At 36.7% G+C, this 21,590-nt stretch overlaps 1 protein-coding gene across 4 annotated transcripts in view; it reads right to left on the bottom strand.

Moving 5' to 3' along the window:
* tnr (tenascin R (restrictin, janusin)) overlaps positions 1–21,590 on the bottom strand; it is a 226,242-nt gene that overhangs the window by 163,838 nt on the left and 40,814 nt on the right. For all 4 annotated transcript variants that reach the window (XM_055201777.2, XM_055201776.2, XM_055201778.2 and 1 more), the window contains exon 2: positions 11,880–11,916. The gene's annotated coding sequence lies outside the window, so the exon portion shown is untranslated. The remainder of the gene's footprint in view (positions 1–11,879; positions 11,917–21,590) is intronic.

The raw sequence follows: 21,590 nt of genomic DNA on the forward strand, positions 1-21,590 counted from the left end.
TGCAGATGCTTACTTACTACACAAGCAGCGGACTCCGACATAATATTAGTTCACGTCCATATAAACTCGTCATTACTCCCGCTCGCGTTTAAATGACAGTGGAGAGACTCGCCCACAGTCTCCACAGACACCGCCTCAGAGTTATCAGGACAGAAGCAATCCAAAGTGAACAAAAGAGATGGATTTAAATACCAGGTGTAAACATGATGTGTCCCTCTCGTCCACTTGTGATCCGATCGATGAAAACACATCTTAATACCAGGTGTAAACAGCCCCTATTTTGTCTCAGACAATGACATGTTTGTACAGCGGCATCTACTGTAGCTTCTCTATGCGTTTCGAAAGGGTCGGGTGAGCTTAGCACAACACTCTTATGCTGCATTTACACCAGCCGCGGTAGAGGTGGCAAGCGTGGGTGATTTACATGTTAAGTCAATGCAAAGATGTGATTAGGCATCCTGCAGCGCAGTATGCGCGGAAGGCGCTGCGCGTTCCCGCAAATTGAGCGTTGTCGCAGGAAATGTGCGAGTTGAAAAATCTGAACTTCGGCAGATTTCCACGCCACGTTAACCAATCAGGACCTTGCTGCAGTAGTAACGTGATTACAGAAAGCGAGCTTAGTTAGTCTCAGCAGAGTCACAGAAGCCTCTCCCATGATGCGAATTTCCGCGTGAATGTCTTGAATGACTAGAATTTCATGCGCGGCTTTCATGTGCGAATGAAGCGAGTAAACTCAAATGTTCAAGCGTCCAACTACGTGCGAATAGAGCGTTTTTGCCGCCTCTACCGCGGCTGGTGTAAACGCAGCATTAGAAAGGATGTGTTCATTTTTTACACATCTTTGTGCTTTTAACACATTATGTGTAATTTTAACACATTATGTGTCATTTTGTGTTAATTTTGTGTTTAAATATAACACAAGTTGTGTTAAAGGTAACACAAAATGTGTTGTTTCAATAATAACACAAAGATGGGTGGATTCTGTTTTAACACATTTGTTCTAAGATTGGATGCTGCTAAAATATACACAGTGGACCTTTAAGGGGGTCGCACACCGGCCGCGCAGCTCAGCGTCTAGTCGCGTCTAGGATAACTCTGGGGTATTGTAAACCGGAAGTGCACATTAAATAGCGCGAGCTTCGTCAGATAGCGTCTACTTCAAAATGCAAAATATACGTTAGCAGCCAATGTTAATTGTTAATGATTTGGGGCAAATATGATGTTATTTACAGTCACAGCTGGACAGGTGCCACCTGGCGGCGCCGGTGTGTGTATACTCATAGAAAACAATGTTAGATTTTTTTAGAGCGGCACAGCGCTGTGCAGCGCTGAGCTGCGCGGCCGGTGCGCAACCCTCTTTAAAGTCCCTGTAAAGTGAGATATTAAAGGCGGAGTGCACAATGTTTGAAAAACACTTTGGAAAAGGAGACAGGCCGACTACCAAAACACACTTGTAGCTAATTAGCAGTAAGGGGCGTGTCTACTAAACCGACATCCTTACCAAGGTTGCGTATGTGGGGCGGGTCTTTTAAAAGAAGGTCCAGATTCTATTGGGGTAGGGGCGTGTTTGTTTAGGTGATTTCAAATATCAACATTGACTTTCAAACATTGTGCACTCCGCCTTTAAATGTGTTTTCAGTTTGTCACACCACAGAAAGATGTGTTATTAACCACATAACCAAATTTTATTGATAAAATGCCAAGTTAATAAAATAAGTTATCAAGTTCTTCTTGAAAAACAGACAGCATTCTCTCCTCTCAAGCGGTGGGGGTGTGTCCGCTGTCTGCGCTGAAGCCACGCCCACTTGCGGGAAAGCTGCCATCTCTCTCAACTTTCAAATTGCTAAAATTGTGCACTCAAAGTTCAAAGCACTTTTCATCCTTCACGAGTCGAGAAATACAGGTAGCTCATCCCCAAAGTAAAGCTTTTGGTAGATCTTATTGTTATGCTAAGCCCAGTTGGGTGGATTACAATTCCACACTTCAGAAAATACACACCGTTGACTTTCCAATCCTGTGGTACCTATATGGTTTGTATACAACAGTTTTAACAGGTTAACACAATTGAACACCGCAAGACTCGAGCTTGTTGTATGTGATGTCTTACTGTAAGTCAGCGACAAGTTTGAAACCAGAAATCCCAAATCACAGCGTGTGCCCGTTGCCTGCCATTGTTTTTTAGTATGCATGCTTGCAAAACATGCTGTGAATAGCTGGAGATGCGATGGCAGAATTCAAACTGGTTTCAAACAGTCACAGGGCGTGTGGACTGCCCTGACAGGCTAGAAAGCCTCAGAGAAGGAAGCCGATGACACTGCCAAAAGAAGTGCTCCTCACAAGCACCGCTTTGCTGATATTTCGGGCTCTTTCTCATTTTTCTCTGGGTAACGGAGTTCAATAACGGCCACGAGTCAATTCTGCATGCAGTTTGGTGACATGCTGTGAAGAAAAGTCTCCTGTTGTAACATGCATGAGTTTGTGACCTAGTCTACGATTAGCTGTTTAGTGTGTGCAGCAATATGACAAAAGAAATGTGTCTTTCAATGTGCTGATAATCTTCAGTCTTGCCATGTGCATTTAATCTAATGAGAAATATGAATCTTTCTTTTTTTAATGACCTTCTCCTTTTCCGCAGCCTGTCGTCTGATCCCAGGTTGAACATAAGTTTCAGTGCATAAATTGAGCCCACGTTGAGGCACGACTGCTAGACCCAGGTGCTCCATTCGTTTTTAAGGGTATGAATTTAATGCCATCTCTCCTCATTACAGTACACGTTTCCAATGCCTGCGCTAATTCCTGCACCGATCCCTAAGAGAAATCTCCTGGCTGGCCTGGCTAGCATAAATCATTTTTATCGCTGGCATTTCGGCCTCGATCTGCACAGACGGGTGATGTTTTAAAACCTATGTGGAGGGTAAATCTGTCAACTTTAATTAAAATTGCATCTTTCCCCTTTTGTCCAGGTGACATAATGGTCTCCAAACATCCTTCAGGAGATCTTTTAGGACCGACCCTAAGGAAGATATATATATATATATATATATATATATATATATATATATATATATATATATATATATATATATATATAAAAGCTACCTCACATAATCTCAAACAATTGACCTTATACAAAAATTTAGATAAAGAAGGTTTTACTGGATCTTGCATATGTTTTAAACTTGAATGAATGGGGTAAAAATCCCTAAAAACTGACTTTTAAATAAATGGTACATAAAAACATAAAAATCTAATTTAATCAATTATAAAAGAAAACCTGACACATCTGCATAGATAACTAAATATTTCACACTATTTTAAACAGCCATTTATCACATTTAAGTAGCAAAACAAAAAAGTTTAAGTGTATTCAGTATACAGTATGTGTATATACACTTACTTAGTATTTTGTCTTGTTTTCAGTAGAAATATCTAAAAATTCTTAAATTAAGATGCTTTTCCTTGATGAGCAAAATGACACAAGAAAATAAGTCTACACTGTAAAAAAAACTTTGCTGCCTTAAAATTTTTTGTTAAATCAACTCAGATTTACAAGTCATGTCAACAGAGATGAGTTGTCACAACTTAAAAAATTAAGTTGACTTTTCTCAATTATATTTTATAAGTTATAACAACTCACCTGTAGTTATAACAACTTATCTCTAGTCAAGATAAATAATAGTTGAAATGACTTGTAAATCCGAGTTGATTCAACAAAAATTGTCAAGGCAGCAAAGTATTTTTTACAGTGTAGAAAAATAGACAAAAAAAACAATTCAAGTAAATTTAAACTTAAAGGGATACTTCACCGATTTAGCATTCAGCTTTGTATCTGTAGAAACCCGGCAGTATTACTGAATGACCATGTTTCCCTCCATCATTTCCCCCTGAGAGGAGAGATATCTGCATTTTGGTTCTGCAAAAAAGTCCTCCGATGATGCAAAAATCGTCATATTACATCATCGGAGGACTTTTTTGCAGAACCAAAATGCAGATATCTCTCCTGTTATAACTACAGGTGAGTTGTTATAACTTACTACTTCAGTAATACTGCCGGGTTTTACAGATACAAAGCTGAATGCTAAATCGGTGAAGTATCCCTTTAAAACAAGCAAAAATATCTGCCAATTGTGTGAGAAAAAAAAATCTAAAAATAAGTTTTCTTTTTTCTTAAACACTTAATTTAAGCAAAATTTTCTCACCCAATTGGTAGATGGAATAAGATTTTTTTTCTTGAATTAAATGTTTATGAAAAAACGTATTTCAAGATTTTTTTCTTATTCTATTGGCAGTTTTTATTTTTTGCTTGTTTTAAGCACAAGTTCACTTAAATTATATCGTTTTTGTCTAAAAACTAGACTTATTGTCTTGATTTAAGAATTTTTAGATATATCTACTGAAAACAAGACCAAAATACTAAGTGAAAAAGTGATTTTTTGCAGTGTATATATACTATATATATATATACACACACATTTTAACATCAGTGCTTTCCGCAACAAAGATGCAAGTCATCAGTGGGTCCTTGTCTATCTTCATCTCTGTTAATGTCAGTGTGAAACTCAATCAATGAAAGCGATTCATTTCACTTTGCATGCTAATCATTCAGCTGTACCGAACACATAATCCCTTTCTGAGCTGCGCATGAATTGTGGGCTGTACCATTGAGATGAAAACCTCATTCAGCTAAGCCAACACCGATTGTACTGTACCGCATTATTACGCAAATATTTATGCGACATTCTGTAAAAATCAATAACCTAATCCACTTTCTGCCAAATGCTTTTGAGAAAGTGTGCGCTGTTGTACTACAACGGTCTGCTCTTTTGAATACAAAAGCCTTTTTGTGAACTAAAAGCAGTGGCCCTGAATTCTTCCATTCTTATCTTTGAAAAAGACTGTCTACCTCACCTCTGTATGTACAATTGTTGCGTTTTCACTAAGAGAAAGTCTAGGGTTGTCAAAAGGAACATCTTAACATGTCCAATAAATAAAATAGCCAATATTATGCCCATTTTTACAAGATGCAATATAAGTCTAAGGTGTGCCTAAAATGTGTCCGTGAAGTTTCAGATCAAAATATCATACACATGATTAATTAATTATACCATGTCCAAAATGCCCCTAATTGGGCGGGAGTAAAAATGTGCTGTTTTTGTGCCTGTACCTTTAAATTCAAATGAGCTAGTGCTTTTGGTTAAAAAAAGTTATAGTACCTTTAAGCCGTAAAATTAACCACTCAGTCAGTGGCTGTGTGCGGACTTTATCAGTGTGACATCACATTAACAAGAGAATCAAAACAGCATGTCTAATGAGACTGCTTTGGTTAATGGGGATTAAAAAAGTAGGAGAGGGTGGAATTTTTCATTGTAGGGTGGTTGTGTTCACACACTGCCAACACACATTTATGTCCACTTTTTAACACCTTGTAAAAGTGAGTATTGCATAATATGGGTCCTTTAAAACTACAAAATGCAAAATGTGTAGATCAGTTTAATTTGGGGTAGGTACTTTTTGCATATCGTTAACATGTACTACCGTAAAACTTCAAATAATAGCCCGGGCTTTTATTTTCCCAAACCTATCATCACACCAGGCGTCTAAAAGAGACAGGCGTCTATAAGAGAAAGGCTTTTAATTTAATTGTTCCAGCATGACAGCAGGAGGTTACCACATATTACGTTTTATTTATAATTTGAATGTGTTTAACAAATTAGTTCGTGTAATAACAACAGTCTTAAATTATTTGCAATATAAATAAAGCAAACAAGGATATGTTTTTTTATTGGTTGTTGCGTGAAATCTTACCCAGATACAACAGTGCTATTTTCTGATTGGCTATTGTGTAGCCTCTTTCTTTTTTTTGTATTGGCTCGCTCGACTAGAACTCTAGGGAAGACGGGCTTGATAGAGAGAGAGAGCAGTGCGGCCAGATACATTTTAGGCGCCGCAGCATATTAAATATGATAAATAGTGTTTCCGCGTGAGAAATACAATGTGTGGCGGGAGTACATGCATGACAAAAGACTGAAAGCCCGGCTATTATCAGCGGCCTCAAAACACTACCGGCCCACGGGGAAAAGTCCCCACTCTCCCGATTGCCACTTCGCTACTGTCATCATCACCTCAATTCTGGCGACGAAGCTTGTTGTGTTGTCATAGTGATGAGTAAAGGAACGACTGCGTCTGTCACGTGACATCTACCGGTAAGCAAAAAAACTTTAGCGTGTTCAATCTGCACCAAAGAACTGTCTTAAACAGACTATCTGACGGGTTTTAGATGATTAAATACAACCCGAAACTAAAAAACAGACCAGGCCTTTATTTGAGACAGGCGTTTATTTACCCAAACCTGTCGTCACACCAGGCGTCTAAAAGAGACAGGCGTCTATTTGGGACTCGGCTATTATTTGAAGTTTTACGGTAATACACACTTACACACCAAAGGAAATGTAAAATCATGAAACGGACCATACACTGTAAAACCTAAAAGTTAACTCAACTCAAACCATTTAAGGAAACCGGTTGCATTAAACCATTTAAGTTTTAAAGCACATACATTTGAGTACTGTGAACTTAAACAAATTAAGTCATATGCAGTTATGCACCTATATTTAAGTTCACACTACTTAAATATAAGTGCATAACTGCACATGACTCAAGTTCACAGTACTTAAATGTATGTGCTTTAAACCTTAAATGGTTTAAGGCAACCGGTTTCCTTAAATGGTTTGAGTTAAGGTGCCATTTAATCAAAAGTTTTAACTAAATGTTTTATTTACCTATATTATATAATAAAATACATCAAAGGGAGTAACTTTTAAAGGTTATAAAGTAGATCATGTAAGTAACAAGTAGGGATTGCACCGATATAAAGTATACAATATTCCGAGATACAATATTCAATATATTTTTGTTGAATCAACTCGGATTTACAAGTCATTTCAACTTACTATCATTTATCTTGACTAGAGATGAGTTGTTATAACTACAGGTGAGTTTTTAAAACTTAGTTGACTTTTCTCAACTATATTCTATAAGTTGTGACAACTCATCTCTGTTGACATGACTTGTAAATCTGAGTTGATTTAACAAAAAATTTTAAGGCAGCAAAGTATTTTTTACAGTGTACCAATAGTTTCACTTTTTACTTCTTGTTTTAAAGTTTTATGCATAAAATCCTAGAAGTCCAGAGTGTACAAACTACAATTCTGTTGTCACAGCTATGTTTCCATCCACCTATTTTTATGTTAATTTCGGAGTATTGAATAAAAACCACTGGATGGAAACGCGAAGATGGCCATAAATTCTAAAAATGTGCATACAAACATGCAAGAAAGCATGCGCATGAACACAGCTAATCGCACAATATCTAAATGTTGATGATTGTCTTACGTTACTGTCAATTCATACAGCAGGAAACCACATCCGAAAACAGGTGTAAAGTGTTTGTCTGCACTCTTTGTGGCTCAGTGGTTCATGTAGGTCAGGGCTATTCAAATCTTACTCAGGAGGGCCGAGCACTACAGAGTTTAGCTCCAACCCTAATCAAATTTACCCACCTGTGATTGTCTAGTGATCATGAAGACCTTGATGAGCTTGCTCAGGTTGTTTGATCAGAGTTGGAGCTAAACTCTGTAATTTGAGCGTGTATTGAATGTGAGGCAACTTGTAAAAGTACTTTGGATGGCCGTGGGTCTGTTGAAAGCACCAAATAAATGCAGATCATTTACCAAAAATTGGCTTTACACTTTTGGCAAAAGGTTGGGGGTTCAAACTCCGGTTCCACCTAACCCCAGCTGCTCCCGACGAGCTGAATGTTGCCTTGTGTGGCTGACAATGCCGTCAGTGTATTAATAAGTAAGTGAATAGTTGAATGTGAAGCAAATTGTTAAAGTGCTTCGGATGGCCATGGGTCTGTTGAAAGTGCTAAATAAACAAAATAATTTACAAAAAAAATTGGCTTTACACTTTTCTTACTGATACTTAGCGTCAGTTCATCAGGAAGTGATGATGTTGCTCTCTTTAGCTCATTGGATGCCGCTGCTTTATTTGCAAATGTTTAATGGGATTTTAATTATGCACATAACTTTGCATGGAAACATAGCTATAGTGACCCAATGAGTACTGATGCGTTTTTCTGCCCCCTTTGATGGCCAGGATAAAATCTGCCTGATCAGTGCCTGTTTTGAAACATTTTGCCAAATTGTCTTATAGTGGGAAAAGTTTTTTAATTTGCTGATCCCGATTATAGGCTGATACATCGGTGTACCATTTTCTACAGTTAAGCACAAAAAACTGAAGAGATGAATAGCAATTTAAGGTTTTATATTAGTCAATTCATAGCTTATTTCGGACAGCTAACATCTTATTTCGGACAGCTAACCACATGTTTCATCTGCTGCCTGCTTTTAACCAGCAGAGAGATATTACTCATTTGTATTTCTGAGCCATAAGCCCAAAATGATGAAAACCTCCAGGGTGGTTCAACCTAATAAAGATTCTTCATGAGGCCGAGCGCATTAGCAGGACTCAGTTGATCTTATTCACAGTGCAGTGTATTTACACTTCCTCTCTATCTGTTATCGCAGACAGGATGCTATTGCTTTTTCTGAGACAGGTGTTTTATGAGAGGTGTTCTATTAAGTGTGAATGGCATGAGCCGGAGCAGCCAAGCTATGGGGGAATTCATCTCTCCCCGATTGTCTTTACACACATCTATTGCTTGTTGACGCTCATCGTATCTAAACCGATTGTTGCTTGAGGCCTACAGGGAGGGAAAGGGAAGTGAGCGATGTCTTTTCATTGATTTAGCACCCTGGACAGCTACTTAGAGACCACGCTTTCCTTCTGTGAGGCGAAATCAGCAATTACACTAAATTGATTAGAGACGTTTTGTTTTACTGTATGCTGCAATTTTCGTGCTACGTTGTCTTTGGAAGATAATTAAATGAAAGTGGTACTGTATGCACATACTGTAGGGTGGATGGTGATAAAGATTTGTCTTGCTGACCTTTTAACGCAAGGCAGTGGGATTTCTTTGTTGAAATGACATGAAAGTGCCGCCTAAAGAAGAGGACCTTTCAAATCTTTTCTTTATCTGCTGCTGTCAACCTGGATCTGATATTAATCAGCTCTCTCTTTATGTAAGCGCCATGAAAATCTGTCACTGATTGACTGATGTTGCATTTAGATAACTTTGGGAAGTATTGGCAAAAAAAAAAAAAAAACAGACAGCACGTGAGCACAGCTTAGTCAACACTTAGGAGAATAAGTGGTGTCATCAAAAACAAAGGGAGACCAATATTAATAACTGGTTTAATTAAAGTCAGTGTATGCTTTATTTCCTGTGAGCTTTTTGTTTCTCTATCTTTTTTGCATATTAGAATAAACCCATACCTGTATTTAATTAATAATACAATGCAGCTTGCCTTTTTTTGTAAATTAAAATCTATTTACTGTATCTATTATTATTTGCCTCATATTTTGATGAGGAGACATTAAAAAGTCAATACTGTACAAATATCAGTGTTCGAATTGAGGGGGGACTGGGATGGTCCCAGACCTCCTATAAGCATCGAGGGACCCCCTATAAAGCACAAAATTTAAAAATTAAAGTGTCCCCTGGTTTTTATTAAAATTAAAATACTACACAAATTTAAAATTCTCATGATTCGCTGCCACAAAGCGATACTGTCCATTATAATCCCAATTTCACAACAAATTAATCAAAAAGATTTCTGTTTGAAATAAATGTAAAGCTAGGTGTTAGCTAGGGTACCCACCATAATCTTTGACATAATTCAAACACAACAAATATGCCCTTTATGACATCACTTCTGTTTTTTATAAAGCTACTTCATCAAATGTATGATTTTCTTTTTACATTTTAAATAAAATCAATATATATATATATATATATATATATATATATATATATATATATATATATATATATATATATATATGAAATTAATATTATTTCAAATAGATTTTAGACTTTCATTTTATTACAACTAGGGCTGGGCCGACACCACATTTTCATGTCTGATTCCTATGTCTATACCACAACCTTGAGTATCTGTCGATAGAGAAACCGATCCAGTACCCTTTTAATAAATTAAGCTGAAAATATCACATTTGTTAGCCATACAAATGTAAAGTAAAGGTGTGAAGTAAACCATAACTTAAGTATGATAAACATAAAAAGCACCTCCATACACTGTTAGACTTAATGTAATTTCTACAGTTACTTACCACAAAATGCCCAGTAAAATACCATCATTTTCTTTCCAGTTCATTACTGTAATATGCATTGCATTATGGGTATTAACATTTCATTTACAGTGATTTACTGTATGTTTTGAATTTTGAATTGCGATAAACTGCTGTAAAACAACAGTTGTGGTGCTACTGTAGTTGAATAAAACAGTGTTATAAAAGCATAGAAATGGAAACATAAAATATATGTACACTGTAAAAAATACTTTGCTGCCTTAAAAAATTTTGTTGAATCAACTCGGATTTACAAGTCATTTTTCAACTTTCATTTCTTGACTAGAGATGAGTTGTTATAACTACAGGTGAGTTATTATAACTTATAAATTTAAGTTGACTTTTCTCAACTATATTTTATAAGTTGTGACAACTAATTTCTGTTGACATGACTTGATCTGAGTTGAATCAACCAAAAACTTTAAGGCAGCAAAGTATTTTTTACAGTGTATGAAATGAAATACATTTTATTTGTTATGCTGTTAGCAGTGAAGCAAATTTCAAAATGTGAATTGTTTTTCAGCAGTGTAAATCATTTATTGAGAATTGTAGATATAAACAAGAAAGGGATTATGGATAAACATCAGATTTGAATTTTACCTAAAGACTTCAAAACAGTAGTGATGCAAAGATTTCGCTCCTCGGAGTGATGGGAGAGTGACAAAAGAGGCTACTTGGGGAGTGTAGCGAGTAACTTTTATTAAGTGACTCTGTGGCACTGTTGTGGTGTTATGGACCTATGACATGGGTGACCCGGGTTTGATTCCCCTTTTAAGGCAATATATTTTTAAAACTAGGTTACAGTAAGGGTATTAAACTGTAAAGTGGAACTGCGGTAAAGTCATCATACTGTAAAAAACTTGTACAGTTATGGTACTGTAATGGGGCAGTTACAGTAACTCACTGGCAACACGTTGTTACAGCATATATACAATAAAAAGTCTTACAGTGTACAAAATGTACAGAACAGTAAGGCACTCACAAATTAGAGTTTAAGCATTACATCTAATATCACAGTAGATGCACTAAAAAAACATATAAGGTAGACACTACTACAGTGTAGTTTTTTCACAGTGTAACATTTGGGATTGAACTGTAAAACACAAGTATAAAACTAACCATTTAAAATGGATCTAACCCACAGTCTGAATGTTTAACTCTTCAACCCCTTGACCTCAAAACTGCCACCACTGTCACCTCTCAAAACACTTATGTTACATATGTTGCACTCGGCTTAGTTTTTTCTTTCTTGACTGTAAAATAACTCCAAACAGCGGACATGATGAGGACAGACAGGTCTCATCTATTGCTATGCTTTAGCTATAGTTTTTAATTGCCACACTTTACGCCAAGTTGCCATGACAGTTAACGTCCGTGTTGGTATCGGATTGTACTCCCCGACTCCTACAATATTCCAGACATTTTTTTTTTCAAATATCGGACTAATAGCGATACCGAATATCGGATTGGCTTACCCCTAATTACAACAAATATGCCCTTTGGACATCACTTCTTGTTTTTCCTAAAGCAAGCTTTTATAAAGCTACTTACATTTTATGATTTCCTTTTGAAATTTAAATGAAAATGAAAAGAATTTTTACACTCACCGTCTGATGTTTCTTCAAACTCCCTAGTGGTGTTCTCCTGAAATAAGACAAAATTGCAATGTCACAACCCTGGTTTTAATCAAATTATCCAATGTAATAATTGAATACTTTTGTAAAGTTCCCCCAAAGGTGAAAACCCATAAAAAGCGTTGCATAATAAAGATTCATTATTCATAACAAGCACAACTTCACGTTGTAATAAAAATATCTGTATGGTTGAAGATAAACCTTAAGCTTTGTCAAACCCCCCTAAACCACCATTTTAATGTTCTCTGTCCTTTTGCTTTAAAGAGCTTGTTCCTTTGGTTAAAAGGGTTATAAAAGCATAACACTTGCACACTAGTTATGTAAATGTGGGCATGTTAAAAACAGAAGGAAATCATTGAAGAGCTTTACATGTCCTTTTGTAAATGCTTTAATAGCGGGACAAAGCTTTCGCTTTGCTGGGGAACATAATTATGCACAATTTGAGTTATGCTTGTTATGCTTTTCTTTAAATTACCAGAGGTTTTATTTTCCCTAATAAATAATGTCTTATAACCAGAGTGCATTTAATATTTGAAAGTTACCGAAAATGCATTATTGATAAATGTGGTGCATTGCTAAAGAACAGTAAACATATACATCATGTACGTTCCACGTGTGGATTGTTTCACACCCATTCGTTTATTCGGACTCATTGTTGAATATGCTGACACTAACACTGCATTACTTTATACTGCGAAATCACTAAAGGCAATGGTCCATAACTAAGGAGATCCTTTCATATTATTATGTCGCTGTTGATATATGGGTAACTTATTCTACAATAAATCACTCAGTGACCTACGTAATATACTCATTTGCCTAAGATGATTAATTATTGATTGTTTATTTTTTTATTTTTTTTGAATAACTGGTAGTGTGATTAATTAAATTCATTTAAATACAGTTTGGCAAATCAAAGTATCTGTGTTTGTGTCCAAAAAATAAATAAATAAATGAGCAATTGTGTTCTGTGGGGATAATCATGTTGCTATACAGTATAGTCTGAATAAATGAATAGCTACATTAAAAAAACACACACACATGCTGCTAAACAGACAATTTAATTGTTCCCTCCAGATGAAATAACAAACTGAGACATTTAATATTATTTCAAATTGATTTCAGATTGTCATTTTATTAGACAAACTGTAAATGTATTTTTAGCATTAGGGAAGAGCGAGGCACAACGCTTTTTGGCTTTGGCTTTATCATTCAAAAAATATTTTTGTTGGATTAATCTTTTTTTTTTACACAATCAAAACACACATCTCTGCTACAAATGAACACTTAAAGTTTGTTTGTGGGACCTACTGTTATCGTACAATTACACTGAAAGTGACAGGAGTGCAAACGTTACAACTGGTGGGGTTCATTGTAACAAATAGAGGGTTTGTTGTAACACCTGTTAGAAAATTGTGTTTAAACATAAATAATTCAATAAAATTCTGAATATATACTAAAGGTGGATATTGTTTATATTTCTGCCTATAATATATAGATATCCACACATTCATCCTCCATCATCCTTCATCTAAACATCCTTGTATTATTCATCAATGCATAAAAATAGATTTTTTTGGGCTGCACAATTAAGACAAAAAAAAACATAATTGTGAGTTATTTCCCCTGATATTGTATTAACAGTTATCATTTTGATGAATAGTATTAGCATTATTTTTGTTTCATTATCATTGTATACTGGAGGCTTAATTGTAACACTGTGTTACAACTAACCCCGCTGTGTAAAAATGTTTTCAATCCCAGCTATCAGTTACTAGGAGTTGCTGACATGTTTTAAAATGGTGTTATGTTTTAGGTAACAAGATAGTGATACAAATAATATAAGGTTGGATTTGGTGACTTACACACCCGACTCAGAAATAAAGAAAAACATAAGATGAAGAAATTTACTTTTATGCCTCCAAATCACTCTTTTTTTATATCTTAACCAAAACACATCAAAATGTTCACAGATTCACAGGAGATCATCTTCTGACAGTAAGAGAAAAAGACCAAAAGCACATATTGCTTGGCCTTGTATAAATATGTAAAGTAGCTGTGTTACAATTAACCCCGCGTTAGTTTGTGCTCCGCTCACCCCTACTCATTTTTGTCTCCTTGACCTCACTGCCGTCTAGTTCAAAACAGGCATTCGTAGAAAGGATGTCACAGATATCTGGTGTGAAAGCAAATGGAATCAATGAGACACTGAAAGTGAAGGGTGAGAGATCTATAGACAGCACATTAGTCCTATCTGATGACTGATGTGACTTTGAATGATTAATGGTGCATGTGGCTGAAATGAAGACTTATTGATGTGACCTCTGAAACCAGGTTTCTGCTGCAAATTAACTGACATATATCTGCAGGACAAATCATCCGGACATTTCCATACCATCATACCATCATCTTCATCTGTTCTGTGGTATGAAAGTTCGTATGAACCAGCAGATGTGTGACCCAGTCTGTAAAAATCCAGCTAATCGTTTTGTTATATATATATATATATATATATATATATATATATATATATATATATATATATATATATATATATATATATATATATATATATATATATATATATATAATCATCCTATATAATGTAAAGAACATTATTTGTAAATATGATCTTGATATCATTAATATTGATTGAGTACGGTCGTGCCAAAGATTGAAATTAAAGTGAAAGCGAGAAGTTAAATCAAACTTTGAAATTCCTAATCTCATCATTAGGTTATGAGACTTTAGCCTGGATTTCACAGACATGGTCACGTTTATTAAATAATAGGTTTGATCAGATTGAGCATAGCTTTAGCATTCAAAATAAAGCAGCAACTCAGAGACTGTTTTTTTTACTTGAATTTTAACAAGAATATGTTTTTTTTTTTTAATGTATTTTCTGCTTGAAATACTGAGCAAGGTTGAACGATAGCAAAATTCTGGGTTGTTTTAATCCATTATTGGGTCAAACAAACATTTTCTGGGTTAATTTAACTCAACAGGCTAGACTGGTCGCTTTTTAAAAAAAATAACCCAGCATTTGTTAAAGTGTAGTCTGTCTAGACTGCATGGTCATTTTATTATAACCAAGTCTTTCACTGTATTCAAGGCCTTCGTCTTTTCAGTTCATGAATAGCTTCAGTATTTTATGTCTTATTGAGCGACTTGATATGAATGAAAGCAGTAAATTAATCATATAAAAGATTGTTAATTACTCAATATAGTTCAGATAACACCGCCATATACCACAGTCAGAAAGGGACACAAAAACATACACTCACCTAAAGGATTATAAGGAACACCTGTTCAATTTCTCATTAATGCACTTATCTAATCAACCAATCACATGGCAGCTGCTTCAATACATTTAGCACTCCAAACACTTAATGTCAGAATGGGAAAGAAAGGTGATTTAAGCAATTTTGAGCGTGGCATGATTGTTGTTGCCAGACGAGTATTTCACAATCTGCGCAGTTACTGGGATTTTCATGCACAACCATTTCTAGGGTTTACAAAGAATGGTGTGAAAAGAGAAAAACATCCGGTATGCGGCAGTCCTGTGGGTAAAAATGCCTTGTTGGTGCTAGAGGTCAGAGGAGAATGGGCCGACTGATTCAAGCTGATAGAAGAGCAACTTTGACTGAAATAACCACTCGTTACAACCGAGGTATGCAGCAAAGAGTTTGTAAAGCCACAACACGCACAACCTTGAGGCGGATGGGCTACAACAGCAGAAGACCCCACCGGTACCACTCATCTTCACTACAAATAGGAAAACGAGGCTACAATTTGCACGAGCTCACCAAAATTGGACAGTTGAAAACTGGAAAAATGTTGCCTGGTCTGATGAGTCTCGATTTCTGTTGAGACATTCAGATGGTAGAGTCAGAATTTGGCGTAAACAGAATGAGAACATGGATCCATCATGCCTTGTTACCACTGTGCAGGCTGCTGGTGATTTAATGGTGTGGGGGATGTTTTCTTGGCACACTTTAGGTCCCTTAGTGCCAATTGGGCATCATTTAAATGCCACCGCCTACCTGAGCATTGTTTCTGACCATGTCCATCCCTATATGACCACTATGTACCCATCCTCTGATTGCTACTTTGAGCAGGATAATGCACCATGTCACAAAGCTTAAATCATTTCAAATTGGTTTCTTGAAGAGTTCACTGTACTAAAATGGCCCCCACAGTCACAAGATCTCAACCCAATAGAGCATCTTTGGGATGTGGTGGAATGGGAGCTTCATGCCCTGGATTTGCATCCCACAAATCTCTATAAACTGCAAGATGCTATCTTATCAATATGGGCCAACATTTCTAAAGAATGCTTTCAGCACCTTGTTGAATCAATGCCACGTAGAATTAAGGCAGTTCTGAAAGCGAAAGGGGGTCAAACACAGCATTAGTATGGTGTTCGTAATAATCCTTTAGGTGAGTGTATTTATTAATATATTTATATATTTGTACATGTATTTATTTATGTATTTATTTTTAATTTTTGCACTCCCAGTCCTCCATAGAAATCCCTAGAAATACTGCCATTTTTGCTGGTGTGATATTAATTGAGAAACAATATCTACTTTTGCATGCTAAGATGAAACACAACAGAGGTTTTCTTACCACAGATTTAATGTGGCATTATACAGTAGCACAGATGTATATCATGTTGCAAGACTGCCGGGAGGAACTCATTTAAACAAACACAGATGCTTCCATCTGTTAAACTCATATTTACAATCCCATCACAATCCTTCTCTCTCTCTTCTGTATGGGCAGTCCAGGTTAGTATCGATTCGGGTACTCCTGCTCCATCCATCTACCTCTCCACTAATGTCCACCCAGCTGGAGCTCAAGGACCCGGTCAGCGTAATCCATGGCCTTTCTCTTGCCGAGATACTGATGAGCTATTCAGGTGGTAATGTAAGTAAAATCTACTCTCACGCTCTCTACATATCTTTCTCTTCGTAGAACGAGCTTAAAAAGCAAGCGTGAAATGTCAGGGTTGTTTAAAGGGCATGTAAACACGGTTTGAAATGGCACACGGTTTTCTCAAGTAATTATAGTTCCTTTAATCATTTATTAGACGTCTTTCATCCTGTAGACCATCTTTCAGTCTGTCATGTCAAAGGTTGTTCTTGTTGTATGATAAGCTGGGAAAAGAAGTGAAATGCAATTCAATGTTTTCACATCTGTCTAATATCCATATGCATAATTCATGGAAGGTCCTTAGCTGTATAAGGGGATGAATTACAATAAAATCGTTTATTTATACAGGCACTTGACTAACCCTGATGGAATACACAGAAAAATTGCAATTTAAAGGTTTAGACATTTTTGTACATTTTGTTATTCAGTTACACACCTATACTGTAAGGGGGCACACATGCTATTTTTATTGTACATGTATGAATATTTAAACATTTCCATTGAATGTTACTGTATTTGATATGTTAGTTGGATTTACATGGCAATGAAAGTGTGAAATTAATTATTTTATTTTATTTTAAATAAACATTCCTATTTTAGTATTTATTACATAAGACAGCCAGAGTCCCATTTTAACTTTATGCCACATTGCCAATATTTACAGGCTAAAGTGTCTTTGCTGTTGTCTATAATACTGTCATTGGTATCGTTTTTATAACAAAACATACTATACAAATGTACACTTTTAATAACTCACTCCAATATCGAGGTCCCTGCACTGGCTCCCAGTCAGGTTCCCCCCGTTGACTTTAAAATCCTTATGCACACATATAAGCCACTGCATGGTCTGGCCCCTAAGTATCTGTCTGCTCTTTTAACTTTATATATTCCTACACGAAACTTGCGCTCAAGGTTTACTGGCTGTTCCACAGACACGTTCGTGGTCTGTAGGGAATGGGGCTTTTTCCTCATATGCTCCTAGTCTCTGGAATGCACTACCCTCTCATACACTCTAAAAAAACGGTGCTAAATAGCCCCAAAAGTGGTTCACTGGCTTGTAATCATAGGCACACCCGTCGCTATGGGCGGGCCTTAGGGGGCCGGGCCCGCCCTCAAGGACGCTTGTGCCCCCCCCAGTATTTAAAAAAATACTGTCATTTTAAATTATTAATGTTGCTAATTTTGTGTTGCATTAATGTTGTATTCTTTATAATTAAAACATTAAAAATATAAAAAACAATGGTGTGATTTTGTTTGATTGATGGGAATCTAGCTACACTGCAACAGCCTATCACGAGGCTACGTACGACACGTACGTGACGTAGCCTACGTCAGTGTAGCCGCTCAACAGTTACCGCACTTTTTTTAAAACTGGATGAGTTTTCGCTTAGCTATACTGCTTTAAGATGGATATTATCCGCAAATGGTTAAAAGCCCAACAACAGTCTCCAAAAGACGCGCAGCAGTCAGACAGAAAGAAACTCCGGTGGCCTTGCAACCAATTTGGCGAGCTGCTCCATTGGTTTTACTTTGTTATCTGACGACGACACCAACGTAACTTAACCGCTAAAATGTAAATTTATAATTGACTGACATGTTTGTCTCAACGAAAATGAACCTTCCGACAACCACACAATGTCGCAGGCGCTCTTGGCAAACAGATGAGAGGTTTGAAAAGGACATTGATGCACACAGGCGAGAGAGTTCGGGTCTTCTCGGGTCCGTTCCGAAAAAACACATTCATTTTTAAATTACCCGAGACCCGATGCCGCTATTGTTGTACCCGACCCGTGTCCGAGGCACATGTGAAACTTTTAGACCCGAACCCGATCGGGTCTCGGGTCGGACCTCGGGTTTCGCATCTAAGTGGACCCGTGAAGAACTCTACCGTGGAGCCCGACCCCGGGCCTAACATACTACTACATTCAGAAGATATGGACTTGTTCACTGCGGTGATTCAGCTTGCTTCTGAAAAGGACCTCACTCACAAGTTTAATTCCGAGTGGACACTTTATTAATGAGGAGCTTCTGCTCTAAGAAACGCCGCCTGCCGCTGTACTGACAGGAGGGGAGGGAGAGACGATAGCGCTTGCCTCCACAGTAAAGTCTGCGTGCGTGTGTGTGAATGTGTGTGTGTGTACGTGTCTCATGGCAATGCATATCCCTTTGTTGACTGCTTTAAAATGCAATGTTTGAGAGATGTCTCTGGTGTTACATGTAATATGTTGTATAGATTTATGGATATTCATAAAATTGTTTCTATATGTAATGTGGTGTGTAGGCTATAGGCTATCTGGTCATATTGCTGATGATTGTTTAAAGTGATGATCACGTGCTGCGCGAATAGAGTATATATTATTATAAGTATACGTACTGTAGGCTAATAATAAGTGTGCCCTCCCATGCATTTCATATGCCCCCCTTAAGACTGAGGTCTGGCGACGGGTCTGATCATAGGGGAACCATTTTAAGGCCCATATAGCACCTACACTGTAAAAAATACTTTGCTGCCTTAAAAGTTTTTGTTAAATCAACTCGGATTTACAAGTCATTTCAACTTACTATTATTTATCTTGACTAGAGATGAGTTGTTATAACTACAGGTGAGTTGTTATAACTTATAAAATTAAGTTGACTTTTCTCAACTATATTTTCAGCCCAGTCTCCTAAAAATGCGGATAAACAGCACGAAGTGCAAAACTCGTGCAATACACACGCCAAACTCCACTTTGGCGTGCATATGATACACAAGTCCTTCCCATTCACTCAAACGGGGCATCTTTTTTTGTCGTTTTATTTATTGGTTTCTCAATTGTTTGCCATTTTTTACCATTTTCGCTTGGGTTTAGGGTTAGAACAACTTTTTGTTATATAAAAATGACATCCTAACCAGTGCTTTAAGTGGCCCAAAAGAGGTGCCGGTACTCTATTTTTATTTTTTTTTGCTGACTCTACTCCTATATTGAAGGGGTTTTATATTTAGCAGTCAACAGACGACCTTGTAAAAAATAATTAATCCTTTTATAAATTTGTGGATTTGCTTGAGCTAGAAATAGCTACTGAACATAAATAAAATGTGCAAAAGGATTTTGAAAAAATACCATTAGAAAGAGCTACTGTAGAAAGAGTTTTTGAACATAAATAAAATGTGCAAAAGGTAGATATGTGAGTAAAATTTTCAGCATGGTTAAATGCTAAAACTAGTGGTTCAGATAGAAAAAGCATGAAAAAACTTTAAAATGACACCAAGACCATGTCTATGGGGTCAAAAATAACAAAATACTGGCCATTTGAAACTCTAATTAAAGTCATTTATTTTGTCCCATTGTTTTCCATTTTGCGGATGGTAAAACTACTGTGCACGTCGTTCAAATTCATTGAAATTTCATTTACTTTTAGTTTAGCAATTAAACTAAATGTATATTACAATTTCAAGAATGTTTTTTTGCACATCGCCTGAGGAAATCCGAAGTTGCGTCGAGGGGAACCAAACTGAAAGCCGCGACAGCGGAGATTTTCACGTACCTACAAGGCTTGCGTCTGACCTGCAGCTATCATTCTGGCTTGGTGGGATGTCAGCGAGTCCTCTGATTCTGACGGCGTTCTTTTACTACTCAGAGTCTAAAACAAGGAGGGCATATTACGTGTTCATTGTATTTTCATTTTAACCGAGCAACTATGGTTGCGCGTTTCACACACAAACACACACCTCTCCAGAGCACGTTGACACTGACTGAAGGACGCATGCGCTTTTAACTTGTAAACGCAAGGGTGTATGGGTAATGTAGTCTCTGCTCTCGGTGGAACGAATTAGAAGCGTACATTAAGGGCGCTCTGAAAAGCGGCAGCGCAGCCAAATGATTAAATTAAACCTCTGATTTTTAAACAGATGAGCGTTCCGGTACGCTAAAAGCACGTTCTGGGCGCACGTAGAGGTGGTGGTACGCTCAAGAGCTATTTTTAGAAGTGGCGGTACTGAGTACCGGGGCGTTCCAGCCCACTTAAAGCACTGATCCTAACCCAAACCCCAACTCTAACCCCAACTCCAAGCGACCATGGCTTAAATATAGACAAAAACATTGAGAAACCTGTATATTAAATAACCTTATTAAGCAAATCTGAAATCTAACCCTAAACCCAAGCGAAAATGGTTTAAAAAACAGAAAAAAATTGAGAAACCAATAAATAAGTGAATGGGAAGGACTTGCGTATCATATGCACGCCAAAGTGGAATTTGGCGTATGTATTGCACGATTTTTACACTTCGTGCTATTTATACGCAACCTCAGGAGACTGGGTTGATATTTTATACGTTGTGACAACTCATCTCTGTTGACATGACTTGTAAATCTGAGTTGATTTAACAAACAATTTTAAGGCAGCAAAGTATTTTTTACAGTGTATCCATTCTTATATCATGATCTTTTTCTTTAGTTCTTATTTAAGCTCTTTTGTTTAACCTATTTGATACACTGAAAAAAAGATTCATTCAATTGAATTTTTTTTAAGGTACACTGTAAACAATACTTTGCTGCCTTAAAATTCTCTGTTGAAGTCATTTCAACTATTATTTACCTTGACTAGAGATTAGTTGTTTTAACTACAGGTGAGTTGTTATAACTTACAAAATAAAGTTTACTTTTCTCAACTATATTTTATAAGTTGTGACAACTCATCTCTGTTGACATGACTTGTAAATCTAAGTTAATTTAACCAAAAAATTTAAGGCAGCAAAGTATTTTTACAGTG

This window comes from Misgurnus anguillicaudatus, chromosome 2 (assembly GCF_027580225.2).
Source record: "Misgurnus anguillicaudatus chromosome 2, ASM2758022v2, whole genome shotgun sequence".
NCBI lineage: Eukaryota > Metazoa > Chordata > Actinopteri > Cypriniformes > Cobitidae > Misgurnus > Misgurnus anguillicaudatus.